Source organism: Taeniopygia guttata, chromosome 23 (assembly GCF_048771995.1).
Source record: "Taeniopygia guttata chromosome 23, bTaeGut7.mat, whole genome shotgun sequence".
Classification (NCBI taxonomy): Eukaryota; Metazoa; Chordata; class Aves; order Passeriformes; family Estrildidae; genus Taeniopygia; species Taeniopygia guttata.
In genome coordinates, this window is record NC_133048.1 from 508,553 (window position 1) to 520,206 (window position 11,654).

An 11,654-nucleotide genomic window follows, 5' to 3' on the forward strand; every position below is an offset into this window, starting at 1 on the left:
TCTTGGATTCCTGCGGTGTTTTTTGTGTTGGGAGAACTTTTGCAATATGTTTCCATACAGAGCTCTTGCACTGATTAAACACTTGATCGAAATCTGGTAGTAAAGGACCAAATTCTTTCTTTTTAATTGGCCGAGAATTTACTGATGTTCTCAGACATCTGGCACTGGATGGTTTCCCCGCTTTATTCACTACAAATTATGTGCTGTGAAAATAGAAGCTTTAAAGGGGATTTTCTAGCAAAAGCACGGCATTGTGCATTGCAATTCGTGTATAATTCTTTTCAATATATATAAAAATTTTTAACATACCAAATGTAACTTACTCTTGAAAATTTATACTTGAAAATTCTTGTCTTCGTTGCAGTTTGATTTTGTTGCATTTCGTGCCTTTGGTGGGGGTGTATATTACTTGTCTAAGCAATGCCACATTTGCCATTGATAATGTTAAAATTTAGTGCATTTTCAGTGTTTCTTACAATGTAGCTATTTTACATCAGCTAATACAAGACTATCAAGTTCTCATTCAAAATTCTAGTAAACTGATTTTTGAGATTTTAAAATAAAGTCACTTTGAGCAGTTATTTCATCAAATACTCTGTAAAGAAGTGGTTCACTTTTGTGATACAAAGGAGCTAGTGAATCCTGTGGGTTAGGGTATTAATAACTTCCCTTGGTATGCAGAGCGTAATACAAAATCTCACCTAAATGGTTTAGTGTGCAGTGTGTGTTCTGTCAGCTTTTGCTACAGGCTTAGCTTCCTTTTCTGTAATGAGATTGGTTTTTATAGAAGAGCAGAGAATATTAGGGCTGTTGTAGAGATCCGGAATTTAAAAGTTTTGCTGTTTTTACTGAATATTTACTAATTTCTAAGTAGCTCTGTAGATGTAGTAGCTTAGATGATACACTCCAGTAAAAAAGTAAAGGAGGAGGATGATTTAAGGGTTTGAGTCAATGTATCATGACAGCATTTAAATTAATTTCCAGCTCTGGGAATCTCTCCTTAGCTGTTACTTGGTGTGTTCCCCACACATTTACCATTGTTTTTAAGTGTTTTGTCATGCTGTAATTCCAGCCTTTGCTTAAGAATTTCTGTGTGACAGCCAGGCTTTAAGGAAAGAAGAAACAAATTCAAAACTGAACAAAAGAGGGGATTTTTTTTTGTTTGCTTGTTTCTTAAAGAAAACAAACTCATTCGCGTTGAATGTTTAATTGTGCTGATTTTCTATAGTAGGAGACATTTCAGTAACCTCTTCATTGTGAGCTAACCTGGATGGCAAAGAGGATTTGTATTGATACTCGAAGGGCAGGGTCAGTTTTCACATTGTGTTCTCCTAAGGGATGAGATGTGCTGTGAGTGCTGGGGAGGATGAGCACCCTTGGCGAGCTCGGTGTGTCACATTCTATAAGGCACTGGCAGCCCCGCTGCATTGGCTCTCTCGTGCTGTTGAGCAGCAAAAATAAAATACTCTTTGTACATCTCCTCTCTGCAGTGCCGCAGTGCTCAGCTGTTCTAAAAATCAGATGCCCCAAAGGTTTGCCTATCTTAGAATAACTTGTTCGTTTTCCTGGTCAGGGATTAAATGGCAATTACTGGAGGAAGACTTATTCTTTTTTTTTTGGTGGTTGCTTCACACTAAGGTGAAAGCATGACCTCATATTACTACATCAGTAGTAAAGCAAGAAAAGGTGGGACTGTGGTGTTGGTACACTAAAGAGAAGCAGATGTACAAATACTTATTTAACAAAGTAAATAGTAAACATACGAAGTAGGAAGTGTAGATAAGGAGCAGAAGCGCTGCCAGTGCAGTTTAGAGAGGGGTTTAGGTCTGTGCTGATGGGAAATCCTTGCTCTAAGCCAGGAGCACTCTGCTGCTGGGCACTGCCTGGCCCCAGCAGGTGCCCTCAGAGCATTCGGGCTCTGCTTGGTCCCGTGGTGGCACCGGGCTGCGCTTGTGCCACCATCACAACGAGCTGGGGTTGTGCGGGTTCTGCTGGGGTGATCTTGCCTTGCCCACAGTCCAGAGGGATTGGTGTCCCAGGGTTTGCATCTCGGACTGCTGAGGTGGTGACCGAGGGGTCTTTGGCCAGATGGGGAAGTTGGTACCAGGCGAAGGCAGCTCTGGTGTGGGCTCAGCCCTTCTCACGCTCACAGAAGGGTGTGAGCTGTGCTGTGCCACCCTTGCCTGGGCAGGGAGCCTGTCTGTGTGCTCCAGGGGCATGGGAGGGCAGCTGTGCCTCCCACGTGCTGTCCTCTTACAAAGTGGTTGGTGTAATTTTAGGACATTGCTGTTTTCTGTTAGGCAGACAATATTCAGTAGGGTATCTCTTTTTCCCTTTTTACATGTAAAAAGGTGGACAGCTACCAATCAGCTTTCATGCATGCTTAGGAGAAGGTTGTAGTATTCCAGAATCCAATTTCTTCCAGGTTTAGGTGAAGGTTGTAGAATTCCAGAATCCAATTTCTTCCAGGTCTCTTGTCTTGACTGTTACTGCTGCCACTTGAAGAGCAGAGAATGCTTGCTGTATAACAACTGCAGAAGTGACTACAGCACAGCAGCTCGCCTGGCGAGGCACAGTCACTTGTAATTAGTAATGCCCTGCTCATCTTATGCTTTCCACTGAATCTGGTCTTTTCTGAGGGCTGCCCAGCCAGGGCTGTGCCTGATCCCAGCACGGTGCTGTGGTGCAACTGGCCCCTAATGAGCCAAGGCAGCAACTGAAACACTCTAATCTCTACATGAAAATTCAGAGCATCAACCTTAACAACATAGAGTCTTGTTCCCGATTTTGCCCACTCCTGCTTGCTCTCTCCCCTAGAAGGAGAGATTTCGGTACCATCGGGTTAAACAAATCTTGTAAATCTGTGCTAATGTTGTTTGCATATATTTTAATTTTATGCTAACTCTACCGTTGGTTGTTTGGAGCTGGCTCAGCCCCAGGACAGCTCAGAGGTGTCACTTCACAGGTACTGGAAGCAGATTTTGGGTCTTGTCCCCAGGGCAGAACTCCACAACTCTGGAATTACTTCTCCTTAGCTGCCTTTTATTTTTTCTTACAGTTGGGTTGTTTGAAATGAGCCCATCCTGGCTGGTGACTCGGAGCTGGTGCTTGTCCTTGTCCTGAGGATGGGCACTCAGTGGGTGCATCTCCCACGGGGCTCTGCCTGCTGCCAGTGCCTGCTGTCCTCTTTTCCTCTGGAGCAGATCAGCCCCAGCAGGGCCAGGAGCAAGCTGAGGTGGCGTGGTTTGGTTTTGGTTTAAAATGCTAAATATCTGTAGATGACAGTGCCTGCTCTCTCCAAGTTTAATATTGCTGCTCAGGGGGACCAAGGCCAATGCAGTTTCCTGAAAAGGGCAGCTCAAAACCACAGGTTTTCTGCAGTACAACGTGGGCTCTGAGCTGCAGCATCGTGTCTGTGCCCATATAGGAAACACACAGAGAAAAAGCTGGTTAAAGTCTCTCGTGGGAGCCACCGCTGCTCTTTGCCAAGCTGATTTATGGACATTCAGCCTTGCTCCCACTTGTGATTTGCTGCCAGTAGGTGTGCACAGCAGCAGAGATGTGCCAACTGCACTTCCTTGGGTGTTTTCCTCTGTCCTTGAAGGAAGCTCTGCCAGCAGAAGTTCCCCCAGTTCCAGTCTGAGCTAACACAACCCAGTGTCTGTGCTGTGAGAGGGGATTGAGAGATGGTTAAAGTATGTGATGCTGCACACACCATATGCTGTGCGTGTTAGATCAGACCTTATGAATATTTCATATTCCTTGATATCGCATTATTTTTGGTGTTGGGCAAACTGAATGTTATTTCTTGTAAGCCTTGCAAAGGTTTTACATTCTTTCCCTGGCTCATACGCTGCTGAGAGCACTTGCTGCAGGGAAGAATGCTTTTCATGCCAAACTTTAAAGATGTTTCTTTATTTTCCTTTTCCTCACCTTTCTTCTGGAGCATTCTGCCTGATCAAGGTGTTTGTGCAGCACCAGCAGCATCCAGGACCTGTTTCCTTGTGGACTTTGGCTTCTCTCAGCTCCACAGGGGCAAGCTGCTTTCCATCACTGCACCAGATTCTCTAGGGCCAAAACTCTCAGCAGGTGCCACAGCCACAGAACAGGATTTCCTACAGCGTGTTTAGGGAAGGTGGATGGCTCAGGAGCTGCACCCCAAACATCTGTGTCCTTCAAAGGACACAGTGAGGAAGTGCACAAAAATCTTCTTGCAAATATCACATATATGCACCAGAGGTGCTGGATGCTCCATGGAACTGCCAGCTCTGCAGTCAGGGATCAGTAGAAGGTATGAGAGAGCAAATGGGCATCTTTACATTTTGCTGTATTTTTTAGGTTTGTTTGGTTTGTTGGAGTTTTTTGTTTGTGTATTTGTTTTGGGGTTTTTGTTTGTGGGATTTTTTGGGGTTTTTTTGGGGTTTTTTTTGAGAAAATCTGCCCTCTGATTTTTATTACCTGGAGCTCACTGTGCCTTTCAGTCACACTAAAGGCTCACAGGATGGGCCAAGCACTGAGGCTCAGAGGGTGGCCTGAGCACTAAAAGCTGCCTGTCCCAGAGCACGGTGCTGCTTCTCCTTCTGCCCAGGGCAGGGCTGGCTCTGTCCCCAGGAGGGCTCTCAGCTCCCCAGCCCTGGCTCTGGGAGCAGCCTTGCAGGCTGGCCCAGCCTTGCTGGTGCTGGGGACAGGCTCAGGTCAACGTCATTAAAAGGGAGAGAATTGAATCAATATCTGGAGTGTTTGATATTCTGCCTAGTGGAACACTTGTTATGTCTTTAATTACTATTTCTAAAAGCACCGTGGAATGGAAAGCAAAAGGCAGAAATAAATAGCAAGGGGTGATCAATTGGGCGTGAAACCCTTGTTATTGATCACCTTTAACCTCTGCTTAAACTAATGACAGAGCTACCATTTAACTGTCCCCAGGCACAAAGCACATCAATTGTACAAGTGCCACATAAATCACGGTGGGCTGCAGCAGGCTGTGGGTGCCCCTGGGGCCAGCCTGGCCCTGGGGAGCTGCAGGGGAGCACTCCTGCACTGGAGCACCTGCTGCAGGTGAGCTGCTGCAGTTCTGCACAGAAAGGCTCCCGACAGCAAAGCCACGTCACAGCTCTTGGAGCAGCACAGGGCTGGAGAAATGACAGTATTTCCCCTCCATGCCTTGTGGGAACTCAAAATGTCCCTCAGACATTTTTGGAGGTTCCGGGCCCAGGTGAGAAGCATTTGAGACCCTGGCAGGCAGCTGGAAAGAGCTGTGATTTTGGGTTTGAGCCATGGAATGATTTACCAACCTTGCAGAGAAAACAAGAAGTCAAAAAGTTTAGATATTATAGAGAAGTAGTCACAAAGTAGAGGGAAGAATTTTTGAGTGCTGTACAGGGGGTTTTGGTTTTGTACATGGGGGTCAGAGGTTTAAGATGGAGGGATTTGGGCCTGCCCTGTCCTCCCTCTTTCTTCTTCCTCACCTCCATGTTCTTGGTGATGTTGGCACTCACAGGTTGGTTTAGAGTAGAAAAGCACCATTTAATATAGGTAATAGGCATTGGGGAAAAACTGTAACCATGTAACACGTAATGTCCCATATAAAAGATAGAAAAGCACCATTTAATATAGGTAATGGGCATTGGGGAAAAACTGTACCCATGTAACACCTAATGTCCCATATAAAAGACAGCAGCAGCCCTGGGCAGAGGGGGAGAGAAGAAGCAGTTGGGAGTCAGAGAGGATGTCAGGGTGTGTGTGTGCCTCTGCCTGAGCTGTGAGCAAACCACAGCAGCCCCAGAAGAAAATCTTTTAGATAACTTGCAATAAACTGCCTTGAGACCGGACAGCAGAGACTGCTGAGCCTTTCTTTGGAAGCATGGGCTGGAGGAGGGATTTTTTTCACCCCACGACCTAGGGTGGTCTTTGACATCACCTCTTTCCCCATGGAGATAAAAGAAGATTTATGCTGCTGAGGATGCCCTTGGTGCCTGCTCCTAACCTCAGCCAGGGCAGCACGACTGAGGCTGGGTGGGTTTGCAGGAAGAAGGACAGAGAGGACTCAAAACAACAATCCTGTGTCAGCAAGTGTTTGGGGAGGCAGTGACATGGGCACAGAAAGAATCACCTTTTCCCATGTCTTCAACTGGCTGTGCTGGAATTGCCTACACTGCTTGTTGTAGGGGTAAAAAAAGTAAAAATCGAGATGTGCAATGGGCAACAGAGTGAAGTCAGCACAGCCCTGCAAGATAACAACAATAATATTCATTAACATTCAATCTACAAATTATCCCTTGAAACCCCAGCCTGGAGATTTGCCAGTTTTCAATACATGACAATGTTGTCTAATATGTTTCCAAGGCTGTGCTGGAGATGTGGCACCACCAAACCATCAGCTGAATGTCCTGCCATGCACAGGGCAGGGGCTGTGCCTGCCTTTTGAGGGGGATATTTATCTTTAAGACAGGATGCCTGTTCTGCAAATTCAGTCCCCTAAGGAATTAGGAGGTGATTTTTTTTCTTGATATTAGTGAAAGCAGAGGGCTTTTAGGGCAGCTTTCAAAAAGCTGGTTGTTTGCAGAGCTCTTTAGGAAGCATTTGCACCGAGCTCTGGGAAGGAAAAGGGCAGTGGGGTCCCATGGAGCAGTGTGTCTGTCTGTTCACCCCTCTTGGAATGCTCTCAGGATCACTCCTGCCTCTGCAGGAGCGAGAAGATCCTGTCTCATCTGCTGTGAGCTGGGCTGCATGATGCTGAGCACACATTTGGCCCATGCCTGGCATGGCTGTGCACATCCCTGGAGGATTGTCTCAGGAGACCCTGGGTTAATAAACATTTTGCCTTTGTGCTGCCATTTGGAGGGTTTCTACTGAAATCTTAAAAATCGTTTGGGTGTCCTCATCCATCAGCCACTGGAAACATTATTGATAATACAATCATTCCTTTTTTGGTCACTCTGTTTCACTTTTTTTTTTTTTTTTTTTTCCTGCTGAAATCCTGTAATTTGTCACTGCTGAAACATTGAGAGCTGATTGGAACCTGCCCAGGTGCAGCACGGGAGCCTTGCAGAGGCAGCCCAGGGAGAGGAGGTCTCTTGCATCCCCCTGCACCCACCCTGACAGCAACAGCTGAGACAAGTCTGACACAGCCCTGGGGACACAGCTTGGCATCTCAAGCTCTGCTCTGGCCAGACTGGGGCTCTGGGCTGTGCCAGGGGATCCCTGTCCTGGTTTAGGTTCCCTCAACCTCATGGCTGAGCTCCACAGCGTTGGCAACACCAGCCTTGATCCAGCCCCCCTGAACCCCCAGCTGAAAAATCTGAGTGAAAATTCCAGAGAATGATTCCAAATAATGGCAGTGGCTCTGTGATCTGTGGCTCCCCAGGTATGCCTGCTGGTCCCAGTGACAGGGCTGCTGTGGGAGAAGCACGGACCAGCAGAGCTCCTGCAGGGATGGTGACTCCTCTGCTGCCCTGGGCAGCCTGTGCCAGGACTTGTGTTGATACAGGCAGTGCTGCTGCTCCTCTGTGAAGGAATAAGCCATGGGAATAAGCCTTTAGCTTCCACTTTCTAGGGGTTTCTAAGGCCTGGGAATCTCAGAGCAGAGGGACATCCCACAGAACCTGCTCTGGGCCCTGCTTCTGCCGTGGAGGATTCACCTGGGTGCTTGTGGAGGACACCAGAGGCTGCAGTCCCTGCTGCTCCCCACTTGTTGGAACTCAAAATGTCCCTCAGACATTTTTGGAGGTTCCAGGCCCAGGTCAGAAGCACTTGAGACCCTGGCAGGCAGCTGGAAACAGCTGTGATTTTGGGTTTGAGCCATGGAATGATTTACCAACCTTGCAGGAAGAACAAGAAGTCACAAAAGTTTGGATGTTATAGTAGAAGTAGTCACAAAGTAGAGAGAAGAATTTTTTAGTATTGTACAAAAAAGTTTTAACACCTGTACAGGGGGTTTTTTGTTCTATACATGGGAGTCAAAAGGTTTAAGATAGAAGAATGTAGGCCGGTCCTATTCCTCCTCTTTCTTCTTCCTTGCCTCCATGTTCTTAATAATGTTGGCACTCATTGATTAATTTAGAATAAAGGAGCACCAATAAACTGCCTTGAGACCAAACAACAAAAGACTGCTAAGTCTTTCTTTAGAAGCACAAGTTAAAAAAAGACTTTTCCACCACACGGAACCCCTAAACCAAACCTGGGTTCTGTCACCCACTGACAGCAGCTGCTCTGAGAGTTTGGCATGGATTTGCATAGATGAAATGATTTCTCCTGCCATTCATTCAGTCTCTCTGTCTGCCAGCTTCCCTGCTCCTCTGAGGAATCTGGAGTCCACACAGGGAGCATTCAGCTGGCCACTGGCTTTGCACAGATGTCCCCAAGCAATGCCATGAATTGTTGCTCTATAGTCACTAAGCTGTTTGGGAAAACATTTCAGATAACTGTCCTACGCATTGGGGTGACTGAATTGATGGCATTTGAATGGTCAAAAAGATAGTGTGAATTGGAAACAATGCTGTCCCTGTCACAGGCAGCAGGAGAATTCCAGCTGGTATTTTCATTGTTAATGATCAAACCCAGAGCACTGTGTGGCCTTAATACCTTGGAAGGGGCTGGAGAAATGCACAAACCAGCCTGTCACTTCCCCTTCTGGATTTTCCAAATGCCAGGGAAGGAATGCTTTTAAAATTGTCTTTCAGAGCTCCACAAGTGACACTGTAGCTTGGCTGTGAGGAGGGGAAGGGAGGAAAGGCACGACAGTCATGGTAGAGCTGTGATGGTCACCAAATTTGAGAGCTCCCCCAGCCTTGGGTGGCAAGGTGGCACCTCTGCCCACAAAGGTGGGAGCAAACAGCACTCCTGGAGGTGCTTGGCAGTCAGGAGAGTTTTGCTGCATCTGGGCTTGGCAGAGCACAGCCACCCTGGCCATACATCATCCACAGGAATGGGCACTTGGGTAACACATTAGAATAATACATCATTAGAGTGCTGTTGCTATGGTGATGTATTAGGGCAATACATCATTAGATACCTTCCACTGATGATGTATTGCTCCAAACATGGCTCCTGCCAGCACCAGCACAGGGACCACAGGGGAAGGCTTGTCTTTTTGCAGAAACTTCACCATTCCCCTAAGGAAAAAAAAATCTGAGAGCAGTGGCTTCACTGAGGAGACACAGGGCAGGGGCTGGCCCCTCTCTGCTGAGCCTCTTTACTGTCACTTGCTCCATGCTGAGTCTCTGGGGACACATTGCCTGAATTTCAGTGCCTGTGGGCAGAGGGATCTGCCAGTGCTGCTGGGCAGAGGGACAGGAGCTGTGCCAGAGGCTCTGAGGCACCACTGGGAGCACTCTGCAGTGCTGCTGGAGGGCTGGCACTGCTGAGAGCCCCTGTGAGTCCTGCTCCCATGTCCTTCATGCTGGGGCTGCATCACTCTGAGGTATCTCATCCTCTCCTGTTCCCCAGTCTCAGGGTTTGGGTGTTGGGATGACCCCAGGATTGTAAAAGTCCTCGTTTCCCAGCCTGTGCAGCCACAGAAGGAGTCTGAATGCGCAGGGTCAGCTTCTCAAGGTTGTTTATTCTTCATTAGCTATAATATTCTTTCTCTGACCTGCTGAGCTCTGTCTAGCAGGTTGGCCATGGCGTTCTGTCCCCAGTCTCGGGTGGCATTTACATTTTATATCAAAAGTTATGTGTAGTATGTTTACAATTGTAAATTGTGCCAATATCTGTCATCTATGTTAGACAGTGTGTCTCTGCCTTAAACCAATAGCAAAGTGTCACCATCACACCAAGACATGGAGGGCAAGAAGGAGAAGAAGGTCAGGACACACACAAATTCCTCCATCTTGACCCCTCGAACCCCATTCTAAAAACCCCTAAATTCTATTTTTTCACCCTGTGTTAATTCAACTACCACACTACTCAAACCATTGTGGCTTGTAATTCCTCACACAAAATTGACAGCTTTTCCCATGGGCTAAAATCGAAGCCACAGGTGTTTTTGACTTCATGCCAAGGTCTCTGAGCCCCTGCCAGGGTCTGGGACAGCCAGGGCAGCCAGAGGGGTGTGCTGGGTTCTGACAGCCAAACCTGCTGGTGCCACGTGTGCTGCCCAGGCCTGTGACTGATGGACCCAAAAGTGAGCCCATGTCTGCTGCTGCTGCTGCTCCCCTTCCCTGAGCTGCTCCCTTGGGATCACTGTTCCCTCGCTCTTCCCCTCAGCCCTGGGGGATCCTGGCTCTAGCCTGGAATGAAAGCAGAAAGGTGAGCCCAGGAGAAGCTCCAGCCAGCTGGGTCCTCAGCATCCCTGTGTCTCTGCAGGGCTGCACTCTTTTCAGCTCAGTGGGTTCAATAAATTGCTTCATAGAGCAGATTGGGAAAGGAGGTTTCCTTCACTGCAAAGTATGTTGTGTGCATCAGATGTAATTTGATTTTAATTAGTGGACAAGAAAGCAGCCTAGTTAATAAAGTATGCACTGCATTTTGCAGGGGCGCCAATCTTGAATTCCTAGAAAATGCAATCAAATCAGAAAGAGCAGTGCAAGGTGAGCCAAGGCTGAGCATATCTGGGCTGGGGTATTGTAAACAGAATTCCAGGAAAGATCCCTGACCCCTGTGGTATCCCACGGTCAGGATCACAGCAGAAAAGCAGTTTATGGAGCTCGTGCTGTTGTTTGGAGTGGAGATGCCCCAGCAGCCTCAGACAGTCGTGTGCCAGCTGCATCCAGGGACTTCAGCTGGCTGCCTTGCCTGCTCTCAGCTCAGCCATGGCAAAGGTGCAGCTGCCCATTGCTTCCCTCCCGTGTCTTTTTCCTGCACCTGGAGTGACCTCAGTGCCTGTCCCAGCTCCCTCGTGGGGCACAGCTGTGACAGGGCTGCGTCACTATCGGACTATAAATGAGTACACAGAAGATGTGTATGTTTAAAAGAGAAAAAGTGCCAGTTTTATTCAACTATCTGGCATTTATAGAATTCCAAAGGTGACTGTGGATTGGAGGGTGGAATTACCACCTCTCCAACCACACCTGTCCAAAGATCAATCAATCAATCAATCAATCAATTATCTCTACCCACAGAGAAATAGATAAACTATTCTATTTATACATAAAATTGTGTAGAAACTCTAACTCTCAAATATGTAAACATTATCAGAAGGCTAAATAAGTTTTATGAAAACTTTAAAACTTTCAAAAAAAAAAAATTTAAAAAAACTTAACTATAAAAAAAACCCTTAACCTTAACTTTTAAAACTCAAGACAACAGGGCTGCTCTGGATTTTCCCATCTCTAGCACTGCTGGGGCTCCCGAGCAGCCCTGGGTGCAGCTGCTGACACACAGAAGCTGTGTTTGGGCAGCAGGTCTCCTGGGCTCTGTGCCCAGCACTGTGGGCTCGTGGTTAGACCACTTAAGAGCCAGGCTGCCCCCACATCGCCCTGCAGATGAACACTTCCTTCCCCTGAAATCTCTGTGGGAGCAGAGCCTGCCCACTGAGGGCAGAAGGGCGAGAATAAGAGGTTGGTTGTGCAGACTTGGAGTAGGAAAAAATATCCCCTGGAACTGCCCTGCTGCTGGTTCCCCATCACTGTGAGATGTGAGACACTCCAGGAGAGCAAGCCTGTGTCTGCCCCTGCTGCCACTGCTCTTCAGGGTTCAGCACACTGAGCACAGGC